The sequence below is a fragment of the Emys orbicularis genome, chromosome 15 (genome assembly GCF_028017835.1).
Source record: "Emys orbicularis isolate rEmyOrb1 chromosome 15, rEmyOrb1.hap1, whole genome shotgun sequence".
NCBI lineage: Eukaryota > Metazoa > Chordata > Testudines > Emydidae > Emys > Emys orbicularis.
In genome coordinates, this window is record NC_088697.1 from 5,193,439 (window position 1) to 5,205,486 (window position 12,048).

Genomic DNA, 12,048 nt, shown 5'->3' on the forward strand with positions numbered 1-12,048 from the left:
ACACTCCACCTCAGCCAGTGTCCATGCAGTGTCCATGCATTGGGTGTGTGAGTGCTGCCTAATTAGAGTCCCAGACACCTTGTCTACCTGGAAGCTCTTCTGATCTTCCAGCTGTTCAACCAGCCCATTCATCCCACAAGCATTCCAGGAGGGAGGGGGAAAGCCACTTCACAGGTATTCAGAGAGGGAGAGGAGACAAAAACAGTGGGGGGGGGGGGAGAGGACGTATAACAGATCTTTTGAGCATACAGGTTATACGGAGAATACAGATCTCTGCTGCTTCTACAACAGCAGGGACAGGCCAGTGGCAGCAGTAGGAGCTGGGAAAAATAACCCATCATGTTTCTGCCCGGTTTTGAACTGGGGACCTTTTGCGTGTTGGGCAAACGTGATAACCACTACACTACAGAAACTCTGTCATAGGGTTCTGCCCCTCCCTTCATAAGAACATAAGAATGGCCATACTGGGTCAGACCAAAGGTCCATCCAGCCCAGTGTCCTATCTGCCAACAGTGGATAATGCCAGGTGCCACAGAGGAAGTGAACCTAACAGGTAACGATCAAGTGATCTCTCTCCTGCCATCCATCTCCACCCTCTGACAAACAGAGGCTAGTGATACCATTCCTTACCCATCCTGGCTAATAGCCATTAATGGACTTAACCTCCATTAATTTATCTGAAAAAAGAACGAGGAGTACTTGTGGCACCTTAGAGACTAACAAATTTATTTGAGCATAAGTTTTCATGGGCTAAAACCCATTCCATTGGATGCATGCAGTGGAAAATACAGTAGGAAGATATATATATATACACACAGAGAACATGAAAAAATGGGTGTAGCCATACACACTATAACAGGGGTTCTCAAACTATAATGAGAGTGCTTAGTTAAGGTGAGCTATTATCAGCAGGAGGAAAAAAACCTTTTTGTAGTGATAATCAGGATGGCCCATTTCCAACAGTTGACAAGAAGGTGTGAGTAAAAGTAGGGGGGAAATAAACACGGTGAAATACTTTTACTTTGTGTAATGACCCATCCACTCCCAGTTTTTATTCAGGCCTAATTTAATGGTGTCCAGTTTGAAAATTAATTCCAATTCAGCAGTCTCTCATTGGAGTCTGTTTCTGAAGTTTTTGTTGTTGTAATATTGCGACTTTTAGGTCTGTAATGGAGTGACCAGGGAGATTGAAGTGTTCTCCGACTGGTTTTTGAATGTTATAATTTTTGACGTCTGATTTGTGTCCATTTATTCTTTTATGTAGAGACTGTCTGGTTTGGCCAATGTACATGGCAGAGGGGCATTGCTGGCACATGATGGCATATATCACATTGGTAGATGTGAAGGTGAACGAGCCTCTGATAGTGTGGCTGATGTGATTAGGTCCTATGATGGTGTCCCCTGAATAGATATGCGGACAGAGTTGGCAACAGGCTTTGTTGCAAGGATAGGTTCCTGGTTTAGTGTTTTTGTTGTGTGGTTGCTGGTAAGTATTTGCTTCAGGTTGTGGGGCTGTCTGTAAGCAAGGACTGGCCTGTCTCCCAAGATCTGTGAGAGTGAGGGATTGTCCTTCAGCAGGGCCGCCCAGAGGATTCAGGGGGCCTAGGGCAAAGCAATTTCAGGGGCCCCTTCCATAAAAAAAAGTTGCAATACTATAGAATACTATATTCTCGTGGGGGCCTGGGGCAAATTGCCCCACTTGCCTCCCCCCCCCCCGGGTGGCCCTGTCCTTCAGGATAGGTTGTAGATCCTTGATGATGCCCTGGAGAGGTTTTAGTTGAAGGCTGAAGGTGACGGCTAGTGGCGTTCTGTTACTTTCTTTGTTGGGCCTGTCCTTTAGTAGGTGACTTCTGGGTACTCTTCTGGCTATGTCAATCTGTTTCTTCATTTCAGCAGGTGGGTATTGTAGTTGTAAAATGCTTGATAGAGATCTTGTAGGTGTTTGTCTCTGTCTGAGGGGTTGGAGCAAATGCAGTTGTATCTTAGAACTTGGCTGTAGACAATGGATCGTGTGGTGTTGTCTGGGTGAAAGCTGGAGGTATGTAGGTAAGTATAGCGTTCAGTAGGTTTCCGGTGTAGGGTGGTGTTTATGTGACCATTGCTTATTAGCACTATAGTGTCCAAGCAGTGGATCTCTTGTGTGGACTGGTCCAGGCTGAGGTTGATGGTGGGATGGAAATTGTTGAAATCCTGGTGGAATTCCTCAAGGGCTTCTTTTCCATGGGTCCAGATGATGAAGATGTCATCAGTGTAGTGCAAGTAGAGTAGGGGCATTAGGGGACGACAGCTGAGGAAGCATTGTTCTAAGTCAGCCATAAAAATGTTGACATACTGTGCGGCCATGTGAGTACCCATACCAGTGGTACTGACTTGAAGGTATATATTGTCTCCAAATGTGAAATAGCTGTGGGTGAGGACAAAGTCACAAAGTTCAGCCACCAGGTTTGCCATGACATTATCACGGATACTGTTCCTGATGGCTTGTAGTCCATCTTAGACTCATAGACTCATAGACTTTAAGGTCAGAAGGGACCAACATGGTCATCTAGTCTGACCTCCCGCATGATGCAGGCCACAAAAGCTGACCCACCCACTTTCCCTTGAAGTCTTTAAATTAAGTCGCAGAGAATCCTCCAGCCTGCGACCCCTGCCCTATTTTTGTGTGGAATGTTGGTGTAGAGGGCTTCTACATCCATAGTGGCCAGGATGGTGTTTTCTGGAAGATCACCCATGGGTTGTAGTTTCCTCAGGAAGTCAGTGTTGTCTTGAAGATAGCTAGGAGTGCTGGTAGCGGGAACAAGTAAATAACTTCCTTATTCACTTTCTCCACACCACTCGTTATTTTATATATCTTTATCATATCCCCCCTTAGTCTCCTCTTTTCCAATCTGAAAAGTCCTAGTCTCTTTAATCTCTCCTCATATGGGACCCGTTCCAAACCCCTAATCATTTTAGTTGCCCTTCTCTGAACCTTTTCTAATGCCAGTATATCTTTTTTGAAATGAGGAGACCACACCTGTACGCAGTATTCAAGATGTGGGTGTACTATGGATTTATATAAGGGCAATAAGATATTCTCCATCTTATTCTCTATCCTTTTTTTAATGATTCCTAACATCCTGTTTGTTTTTTTGACTGCCGCTGCACACTGCGTGGTTGTCTTCAGAGAACTATCCATGATGACTCCAAGATCTCTTTCCTGATTAGTTGTAGCTAAATTAGCCCCCATCATATTGTATGTATAGTGGGGTTATTTTTTCCAATGTGCATTACTTGACAGTTATCCACATTAAATTTCATTTGCCATTTTGTTGCCCAATCTCTTAGTTTTGTGAGATCTCTTTGAAGTTCTTCACAGTCTGCACTGGTCTTAACTATCTTGTGCAGTTTAGTATCGTCTGCAAACTTTGCCACCTCACTGTTTACCCCTTTCTCCAGATCATTTATGAATAACTTGAATAGGATTGGTCCTAGGACTGACCAATGGGGAACACCACTAGTTACCCCTCTCCATTCTGAACACACCGATGGGCGAATGTGGAGAAAGTGGTGGCAGCCCTTCAATAGGTCAGCTGGTAGAGCAAAGAACTGGAGCCAGCACTCAGGAAGTCATCCTTACATCGCCCTTCTGACTCCAGCTTGAAGGAGAGCTTCTTATTCTTCCCCTTGCTGAGAAAGAGCAAGAGAAGAAAGAAAGGTCAGATGGGCCAACTCGGTGTACAAGTCCATGCTGTCTTTTGTTCCTTAGGAGCCCAAAATGAGGGACTCATGGCGGGTAAAGGCACTGCTGCGCTTCCAGAAAACAGCCCACTGCTGTACACAAAGGGACCAAAGAGCATGCCAAAGCCTGCGATTGAACCAGGGACCTTTAGATTTTCAGTCTAATGCTCTCTCGACTGAGCTACTTCAGCATCTAAAAGGCACTTTTTTGGCCTGCTACTTCTCTGTCCGGGATGTTTTTGTCAGTCATGGCACAAAAAAAGGGCATCATTGCGAGCGCCCACGAAGGCAAGATGAATTTTTGCCTGCCTTGCTCAGCTTGACTTGCTTCCTCACCCCATTCCTGCCTTAGATCCTGGGTTACCTGGTGGCTGAAGGTGGTCTATTGTCTCAAGCGGTGCCAGAGCCTGACACAGTGCCCCGTGCAGCCTTTGCTCTGCACATGCCGGCCGTGCACATTGCAAATTTTTTAAAGCTCCTGTCAGTAAGTTCTGGGGACAGTTGCTCACCTTCAGAGGAAGCTCCCTAAAATTGGCCTGTCTCACCCAGTGGTACATTGACCTCTGTTCAGACTGAACCGAAGGGGGTCTTTGCTGCTGTGGCCGCCGCTGCTGTGAGGGCGGCCACTCTTGCGGATGAAGCCATCCTGCAAGCACCTTCCACCTAGCCACCCATTGAAAATCCTGTAGGATGTAAGGTGGGAGTAGAAGAACACTAGAGGGGGGGGCTTCCTAATTTCCTCCCCCTTCCACCACCATCGGCCATCCCATACCCGGTGCTGCACCCAGTGGGGTAAAAAAAAATACGGCCATATCTGAAGAGTCAATTGCATGCTTTGTGGTTGCCCCGCCATTCCCCTCGGGTCTGACCTGACCTCCAGCTCAGCCATCCACTGAAAACTGAAAAACAAAAAAGTAGAGCCGCAAAAGGCTTCAAAGCCCACCAGGCCCAACCCCCCTTCTAATACGGCAGAAAAGCCACACTTCTTCTGACTTGGTAGGGACATCCTATTGCCCCACAAGAAGTAGAAGGCTATCGTGTAAGGTCTTAGCAGCCGTCGTGGAGCAGGGGGAAATACATGGCTGAGGAAATTCCCCAAGCCAAAAGATAGGTCTTGAGCATCACAACTTTGTAGGCTAATGACAAGGTCCAGTTACGCCACTGGCTGAGCCATTCCTTACAGGCCAGCAACCTCTTCTCCCAGTTCACGTTCCCCAGCTCATTCTCCAACCAAATGCTAGAAGGCCCAGCTCATCAATGTGCCCACTCTTGCAGCCCTCCTCTGTGGGGATGTATCATCCTTACACCAACCTAATGGAAAGTTCCATGAGGAGGTAAGGGTCACGATGGGACACTTGCCAGGCAACGGCTCATGGCCTTGCAAGTAAACAAGGTAATAAATCATGGCCTTATGTAAGGAATGGTTGAACCAATCGGTGTGGGGCTGTACATGAGATAGACGCATGATTCTCCTTCTCGTCCAATCCGTAGATGCGTGATTATAGCCTAATTATGTTATGTAATGTTGAAAAAGATTATAAAAGAAAGTTTGTAATAAACAGGGTTCGATTCAGCTTGCAACCATATTGGTCGTGTGTTTTATCCGCTCCGCATGGGACCCCACAAATGGTGACCCCGACGTGATTCGGCTTGGACATCGAGGCAGCCGACTGAAGCGTTCGGTGAGAAAAGGCGGAGGTGGCAGCCGCGGCAGGAGGTACCGGAGGATACCGGCTCCTGGTCGTCCGAGAGAGACGTTCGTGAGCTCACAGGTGAGCGGCTGCATTCGATAAAATGGGCTCTGCTTTGTCTGCAGAGGAGGAGACGGTGCATGATTTTTTATTACGCATCGCTGAAAAGCAGGGAGAGAAGCTTCCCTCTGATGCGTTGTCCCGTTTGCTGAAATGGGGACAAAGACGCGGGTTTTTTTGTTACACCAAATACTGTCTTTGATAAGGCAGTCTGGGAAAGTCTAGGCTCTGACCTCTGGGAATCGGTCTCTCACGGCAACAAGGAGGCTGTGTCATTGAGCCAAATATGGTGCAAATCTAAGAAACTGATAGAGACGCTTGCGGCAGAAGCCGAGGTCCAGTCGGCCATTAATGACCTCTTTCGGCCAAAAGAGGAGCCGCCTTATGTGTTGCCAGTGGGAGCCCGTGAGTTCTTTGGGGGTGAGGACACTATCATACCACTCATCCCCAGTGCACCCGAAGTTGATCCTAGTATCGTCCCGTTACCGGACGACCCCGCGGATAAAATGGAGGTCTTGAGCCCAGAAGGGGATAAGTTACAAGAATTTCGGGCGGAAATGTACAAACAGGGCCTTCAGCTACAGGACATGCTGAATCAGTTGTCCCATTTGGCCGGTGAGAGCCATCCCCCGCAGTCCCACACATTGCGAGCCCTGAACCAGCCCAGCTTTCCTGTCACCAATGATGTTTGTACCCCAGAGTTCCGGGCGGAGTTCCCGGGGCAGGGTGAGCAGTTGCGGAATAGGTTGGAAAGAATGGCGGAGCCAGGCTTATCTAACTTTGAAAGGACATATAGGAAAAAACCACCAGATAAGATCCCTCCGGCGGATGATGTAGCTACCCCCTGTCCTCATTGTGGTTTGTGGGGCTGCGCGATTGGGTGCACTGGACGGGATAACGTGTCCATGCACCGGCCACTGGATGTCACCAACCCGTTTGCTCCAAAGCCTCCGGCATACTCATCCGATGTTTCCACCCTGCGACATGCTTCGGACAATATCCCGGGCGGCTCGGGCCCCCCGGACCCCGTAAGGCGTTGGCACGGACTTATTAGGGAAGCCCATATAGAGGGGGAATTTGCGCCCGAGGCTTATCCAGTAGTGACACCGGATCCACAGAACCCCGCCAGACGGCAATGGGCTCCCTTAGATTGGAAGCTTGTCCGGGAGGCCCAAAAATCTATAATGTCATATGGTATGCATAACCCATATGTGCAGTCCTTGATCGAGCAGATATTTATTGGGCAGGCCATGTGCCCTTATGACTCTGTGAAATTTGCTGACATGCTTTTAACGCCGACACAGCGATTATTGTGGAAGGATAACTGGGCGAAGCGCGTCGAGATGGCTATAGTGCGTAACATAGACTTACCTGATGATAATCCGCTGCGTTACGCGACCCAGGACATGCTTATGGGAAAAGGGGTCTATGTGGAGCCACAACTCCAAGCGCGCCTCGACCCGCGCATCCTGCAGCAATCACAGGGACTGGCGTTGGCTGCATTCAAGGAAGTTCCACAAATGGGTAAGCCAATCCCCCCGTATGCCAAAGTTACCCAGGCCCTCTCCGAACCCTATTCCACCTTCTTGGATAGGTTACGGGAGGCAATCGATCGTTCCCCCAATTTAACGGCGGAAGCAAAAGCTGCCGTAGGGCTTGATTTAGCCATCCAAAACGCCAACCCTGTCTGTCATCGCAATTTGGCAACACTACCCAAAACAGCCTCGTTAATAGAAGTGATCAAAGCTTGTAATCGAGCCTCTGTGTACGAGGAGGCTGAAAAGGCGGAAGTGCACGCCAAGGCCCATGCGTCTGCGTTGGCGGTGGCGCTGCGCCCCCTGGTGGTAAGCACGGGCCGTGGCCAAAAGGGCATTGCCCGGCCCTCCGGGGTTTGCTTTGCCTGCGGAAAATCTGGACACTTAAAACGTGAATGCCCTACAAGAAATAGTAAAATAGGGACCGAGAATCGGCCAAAGGCTTTTGCCAGTGTCTGTAACCGGTGTGATAAATTTGGACACCGCGCCTCTGATTGCCGGTCCCGATTCAAGAAGGACGGCACACCATTGCCGGGAAACGGGACGACGAGCGCCCGGCGGGGGGGCGCGACGACACAAACCTTCCCCAACGGCAGGCCGGTTGTTTGGAATACCTCTCCGGAGCCACCCGAGGGAGTGCCGGAGTGGACCTGGCCACCGCAACAGATGTAACGCTGGAAGATGATAAGGTACATGTTATTTCCTCCACTGTGTTTGGCCCCTTGGGCTATGGACTTAGCGCTCTTTTAATCGGCCGGTCCTCTACATCCAAACAAGGTGTTTTTGTGCTGCCCGGCCTTATTGATGCCGACTATACCGGGAATATCGGAATCATGGTCCGCGCCCTCTTCCTGCCGGTTAACATTGTGGCGGGTTCTCGCATTGCACAGTTGATCCCTTTCCAGGGCACGGTGCCCTCTACCGCTGCGGTAGAACGCGGCCCCCGTGGTTTTGGATCCACCGACTCGCCGCAAATAAACCTCGCCATGACAGTTACGCAACGAAAGCCACGACGAAAGGTGTGTTTCATCGGTCCAGACGGACGCCAACTCCAACATGAAGCCCTTATAGATACTGGGGCCGACGTGACCATCGTGCCCGCTCAGCACTGGCCCGAGTCGTGGCCCTTACAAATTGCCACGTCGTCGGTCCGCGGCATTGGAGGTACCCAACTGACCCGTATCAGCACCTACTTTATCACTATCTTTGATGAGGGAGAGCCTGCGGTGAAAGCAAAAGTACGACCATATGTTGTCCCTGCCCCTGTCTGGCTGCTGGGATGTGATTGTTTAAGCCAGTGGGGGATTGTACTACAGACTTCTCCTTTTGCTTAGCGGCCATTGAGGGGCGGCCGATCCTGCAGCTGGAGTGGTTGACCTCTACTCCGGTATGGGTCGCTCAGTGGCCACTTCCAGCCCATAAGCTCGCCCATGTACGAGAATTGGTCCAGGAACAGTTGAGCAAGGGCCACCTTGAACCCTCCGTGAGCCCTTGGAATACCCCCTTCTTTACTATTCCCAAAAAATCGGGGAAGTGGCACTTACTCCATGATCTTCGTGCGGTGAACGCCGTTATGAAGGACATGGGAGCTCTCCAACCGGGACTGCCTACCCCTACAATGCTCCCGCATAACTGGCCCTTACTTGTCATAGATCTGAAAGATTGCTTCTTTACAATTCCGCTTCATGTTGCGGACAGGGAAAAGTTTGCCTTCTCCGTTCCTTCCATTAATAAAGCTGAGCCTACTCAGCGCTATCAATGGACTGTGTTACCACAAGGGATGAAAAACTCACCCACCATCTGTCAACTATATGTTGCCTGGGCGATCAAACCACTCCATGTTGCACATCCTCAATGGGTAATCTATCACTATATGGATGACCTTCTTTTCACCGGGGCCGCTCTCGATTGTGATACGGCTATCCTTGAGATCACTACCGCTTTGTGCTCTGCTGGTCTTGTTATCGCCCCTGATAAAGTACAACGGCAAGCGCCATATTTTTATCTGGGTATGCATATCACTGACTCTATTGTACGGCCACAGAAACTAACCATTGACCTTACCGTGCGTAACTTACATGACATCCAGTGGCTTGTCGGTGACCTGCAGTGGGTCCGTGGCCTCTGCGGCATTTCTAATGCTGATCTCGCTCCGCTACTACGTTTATTAAAAGGTGGCTGTAGTCCAGATGAGCCCCGCGTATTGCTACCCAAACACCATGCCGCCCTGCAAGTGATCGCGGATAAACTCGCGCATCGGTATTCTGGCCGTGTTCATCCCGATTCTCCCATTTCACTAGCAATTCTCTCAAGGGATGCATCTCTGGAGGCGTTGCTGTTTCAGTGGATCCCTCAGTTACCAGATCTGTTAATTGGGCTTGAATGGATCTTCCCATCCTCTCAACCCACCAAAACCGTTACTACTCGTGTAGAAGCCATCGCATCCCTCATTGTCATAGCCCGCGCCCGTGTGATTGCTATCACTGGTTCAGAACCTGATGTTCTTTATATACCGTTTAATGTTACGTTGTATGCTCATGTTCTTGTTAATGATTTTGTTTTTGCTGCAGCGTTATCTGGTTATACAGGTCAAGTCACTCATCATTACCCTTCTCATCGTCTCCTCTCTGTCACAATCCCCTTAGAGAAGGTGCTCATGCAACGTTCCTTCCTCCTCAGGGTCTTACTGTCTTCACTGATGCTAGTGGCAGAGCGGCTCGTGCCGGTCTTTTATGGCGCGACGCTGGTACCTGGCATCATGAGACGGTTGTGGCTAACGGGTCTCTCCAGGTATTGGAATTTCGTGCCATCATCCCTGCCTTTGTCAAATGGCCTAATGTGCCTCTTAATATTATAAGTGATTCCCTTTATGCAGTAGGGGTGACTCGCCATCTGGAGCGGTCAGTTCTTAAACATGTGTCTAACCCTGAGCTTTGGCAAGCCCTCCTTCAGCTTTGGCATCTTCTCGATGCTCGTTCCTGTCCTTATTTTATAATGCATATCCGTAGCCATTCCGGTATCACCGACGGCCTTGCTGAAGGTAATACGCTTGTCGATCAGTTGGTTGGCTCGGTCCACGTCCCCGACTCTTTTGCCCAGGCTCGTATCTCCCATGACTTCTTCCACCAATCTGCCCGTGCCCTATCCCGTCAATTCCGGCTCCCGTTAGCCACCACCCACGCTGTTGTGGCATCCTGCCCCAGTTGTCAACAGCATGTCCTCCCACCGTCCCTCCCGTTGGGGGTGAACCCTCGCGGTCTGTCTTCCCTCCAAATTTGGCAAACCGATATCACCTTTTTTTCTGAATTTGGCTCCCTTCAACACCTCCATGTCATGGTCGATACCTTTTCTGGGTTTTTGTGGGTCACAGCATTGCCCGGTACTGGCTCCCGGGATGTTGTCAAGCATTGGCAGGCGTGCTTTGCAGTTATGGGCGTCCCAGCCTCTATTAAAACCGATAATGGTGCTGGGTATGTCTCTTGCCGTACGGCCCAGTTTTTGTCCCTCTGGGGTATTTCCCACCTTACTTTCCCACCCTGGTAACTCCACCGGCCAGGCGATCGTTGAGCGCTCTCACGCTACCCTGAAAACGCTCTTGCTTAAACAAAAAGGGGGAGCTTCCCTCGACCCACTCATGCGTACACCACATGCCCGTCTCTTTAAGGCGCTCTATGTCCTCAACTGGTTACAGGTAGGGGCGCACGACACTCCACCAGTTGTCCAACACATCTCGGGCATTATGAAACACGACCAGTTACCCGCGGTAAGCCCCCCAGTCAGATGGTTTGATTATACACAGCAGAAATGGAAGGGCCCTGTGGATTTACTAACCTGGGGACGGGGATATGCATGTGTTTCCACCGATGCGGGTCCCCGGTGGGTTCCAGCGAAGTGGGTCCGGCAGTGGCTCAAGACACGAATTGCTGAGGAGCCCGACGCCGCCACGCAGGAGCCGGACGACGACCCCGCGGCACCGGACCTGCACTTGTTGTTTGCTACAACCTAGACATCTGATAATGCTGTGCTTCTATTTGTTCGGACTACTTATTATAGGAGCAGGGGTCTTTGTATGTCCAAACTCTGTACCTTTTGTTGACCCACGACAAAATGTTTGGGTCACCTGGGCGAACCAGACTGGCCAAGAAGCCTTTTTGTTTGTCCATGGCCACCCCATCGGATCCCTTTAGGATATGTCTTATTGGCTATCCTTATTTACACCCCAATGGTTTTCGTGGGTATTTACGTAATATTATGTTTTTCAATAGTTCTCTATATATTTCCCAGTTGTTGAATGTCACCTGCCGTCAGTTTTATAGGTTCGAAGAGAGTAGTCAGGTGGCTAGTAATTGTCCTAATGTTAGTTGGACCCTCCTACAGGCCTTATTTAAGAAAAAGGGGGGAGGTGTGGGGATGTATCATCCTTACACCAACCTAATGGAAAGTTCCATGAGGAGGTAAGGGTCACGATGGGACACTTGCCAGGCAACGGCTCATGGCCTTGCAAGTAAACAAGGTAATAAATCATGGCCTTATGTAAGGAATGGTTGAACCAATCTGTGTGGGGCTGTACATGAGATAGACGCATGATTCTCCTTCTCGTCCAATCTGTAGATGCGTGATTATAGCCTAATTGTGTTATGTAATGTTGAAAAAGATTATAAAAGAAAGTTTGTAATAAACAGGGTTCGATTCAGCTTGCAACCATATTGGTCATGTGTTTTATCCGCTCCGCATGGGACCCCACACTCCTCTTCTGCCCTAACTGATCGGGAGGAATATTAAGCCTCCCTCCCTTAGGCCCGCCCTTCAGCATTCCTGGGGAACACCAACACCACCCTAGTGATTTGGGGCCAGTAGGTCAACCATTAGGGCTGCCTCCTAGGCTAGGCTGCAGCCCAGCTTCAGGACTCAGAGGAAATGCAGCTCGCATCCCTATCTACAGGACTCCAGGCATGGCCAGACTTCCGGAGCAAACATCCCCTCTTGTGCTCAAGTCACAACAGCTAGCGGGCAAAAGACAGGCTACCATGTCATTTGAGAGA

At 49.7% G+C, this 12,048-nt stretch overlaps 2 non-coding genes across 2 annotated transcripts; both read right to left on the bottom strand.

Moving 5' to 3' along the window:
* Positions 1-340: 340 nt before the first annotated feature.
* On the bottom strand, positions 341-413 carry TRNAV-AAC (transfer RNA valine (anticodon AAC)). The gene has a single exon. It is a non-coding gene; the product is annotated as a tRNA-Val (tRNA).
* A 3,425-nt stretch (positions 414-3,838) lies between these two features.
* On the bottom strand, positions 3,839-3,911 carry TRNAF-GAA (transfer RNA phenylalanine (anticodon GAA)). Its single transcript has one exon. It is a non-coding gene; the product is annotated as a tRNA-Phe (tRNA).
* Between the last annotated feature and the right edge of the window lie 8,137 nt (positions 3,912-12,048).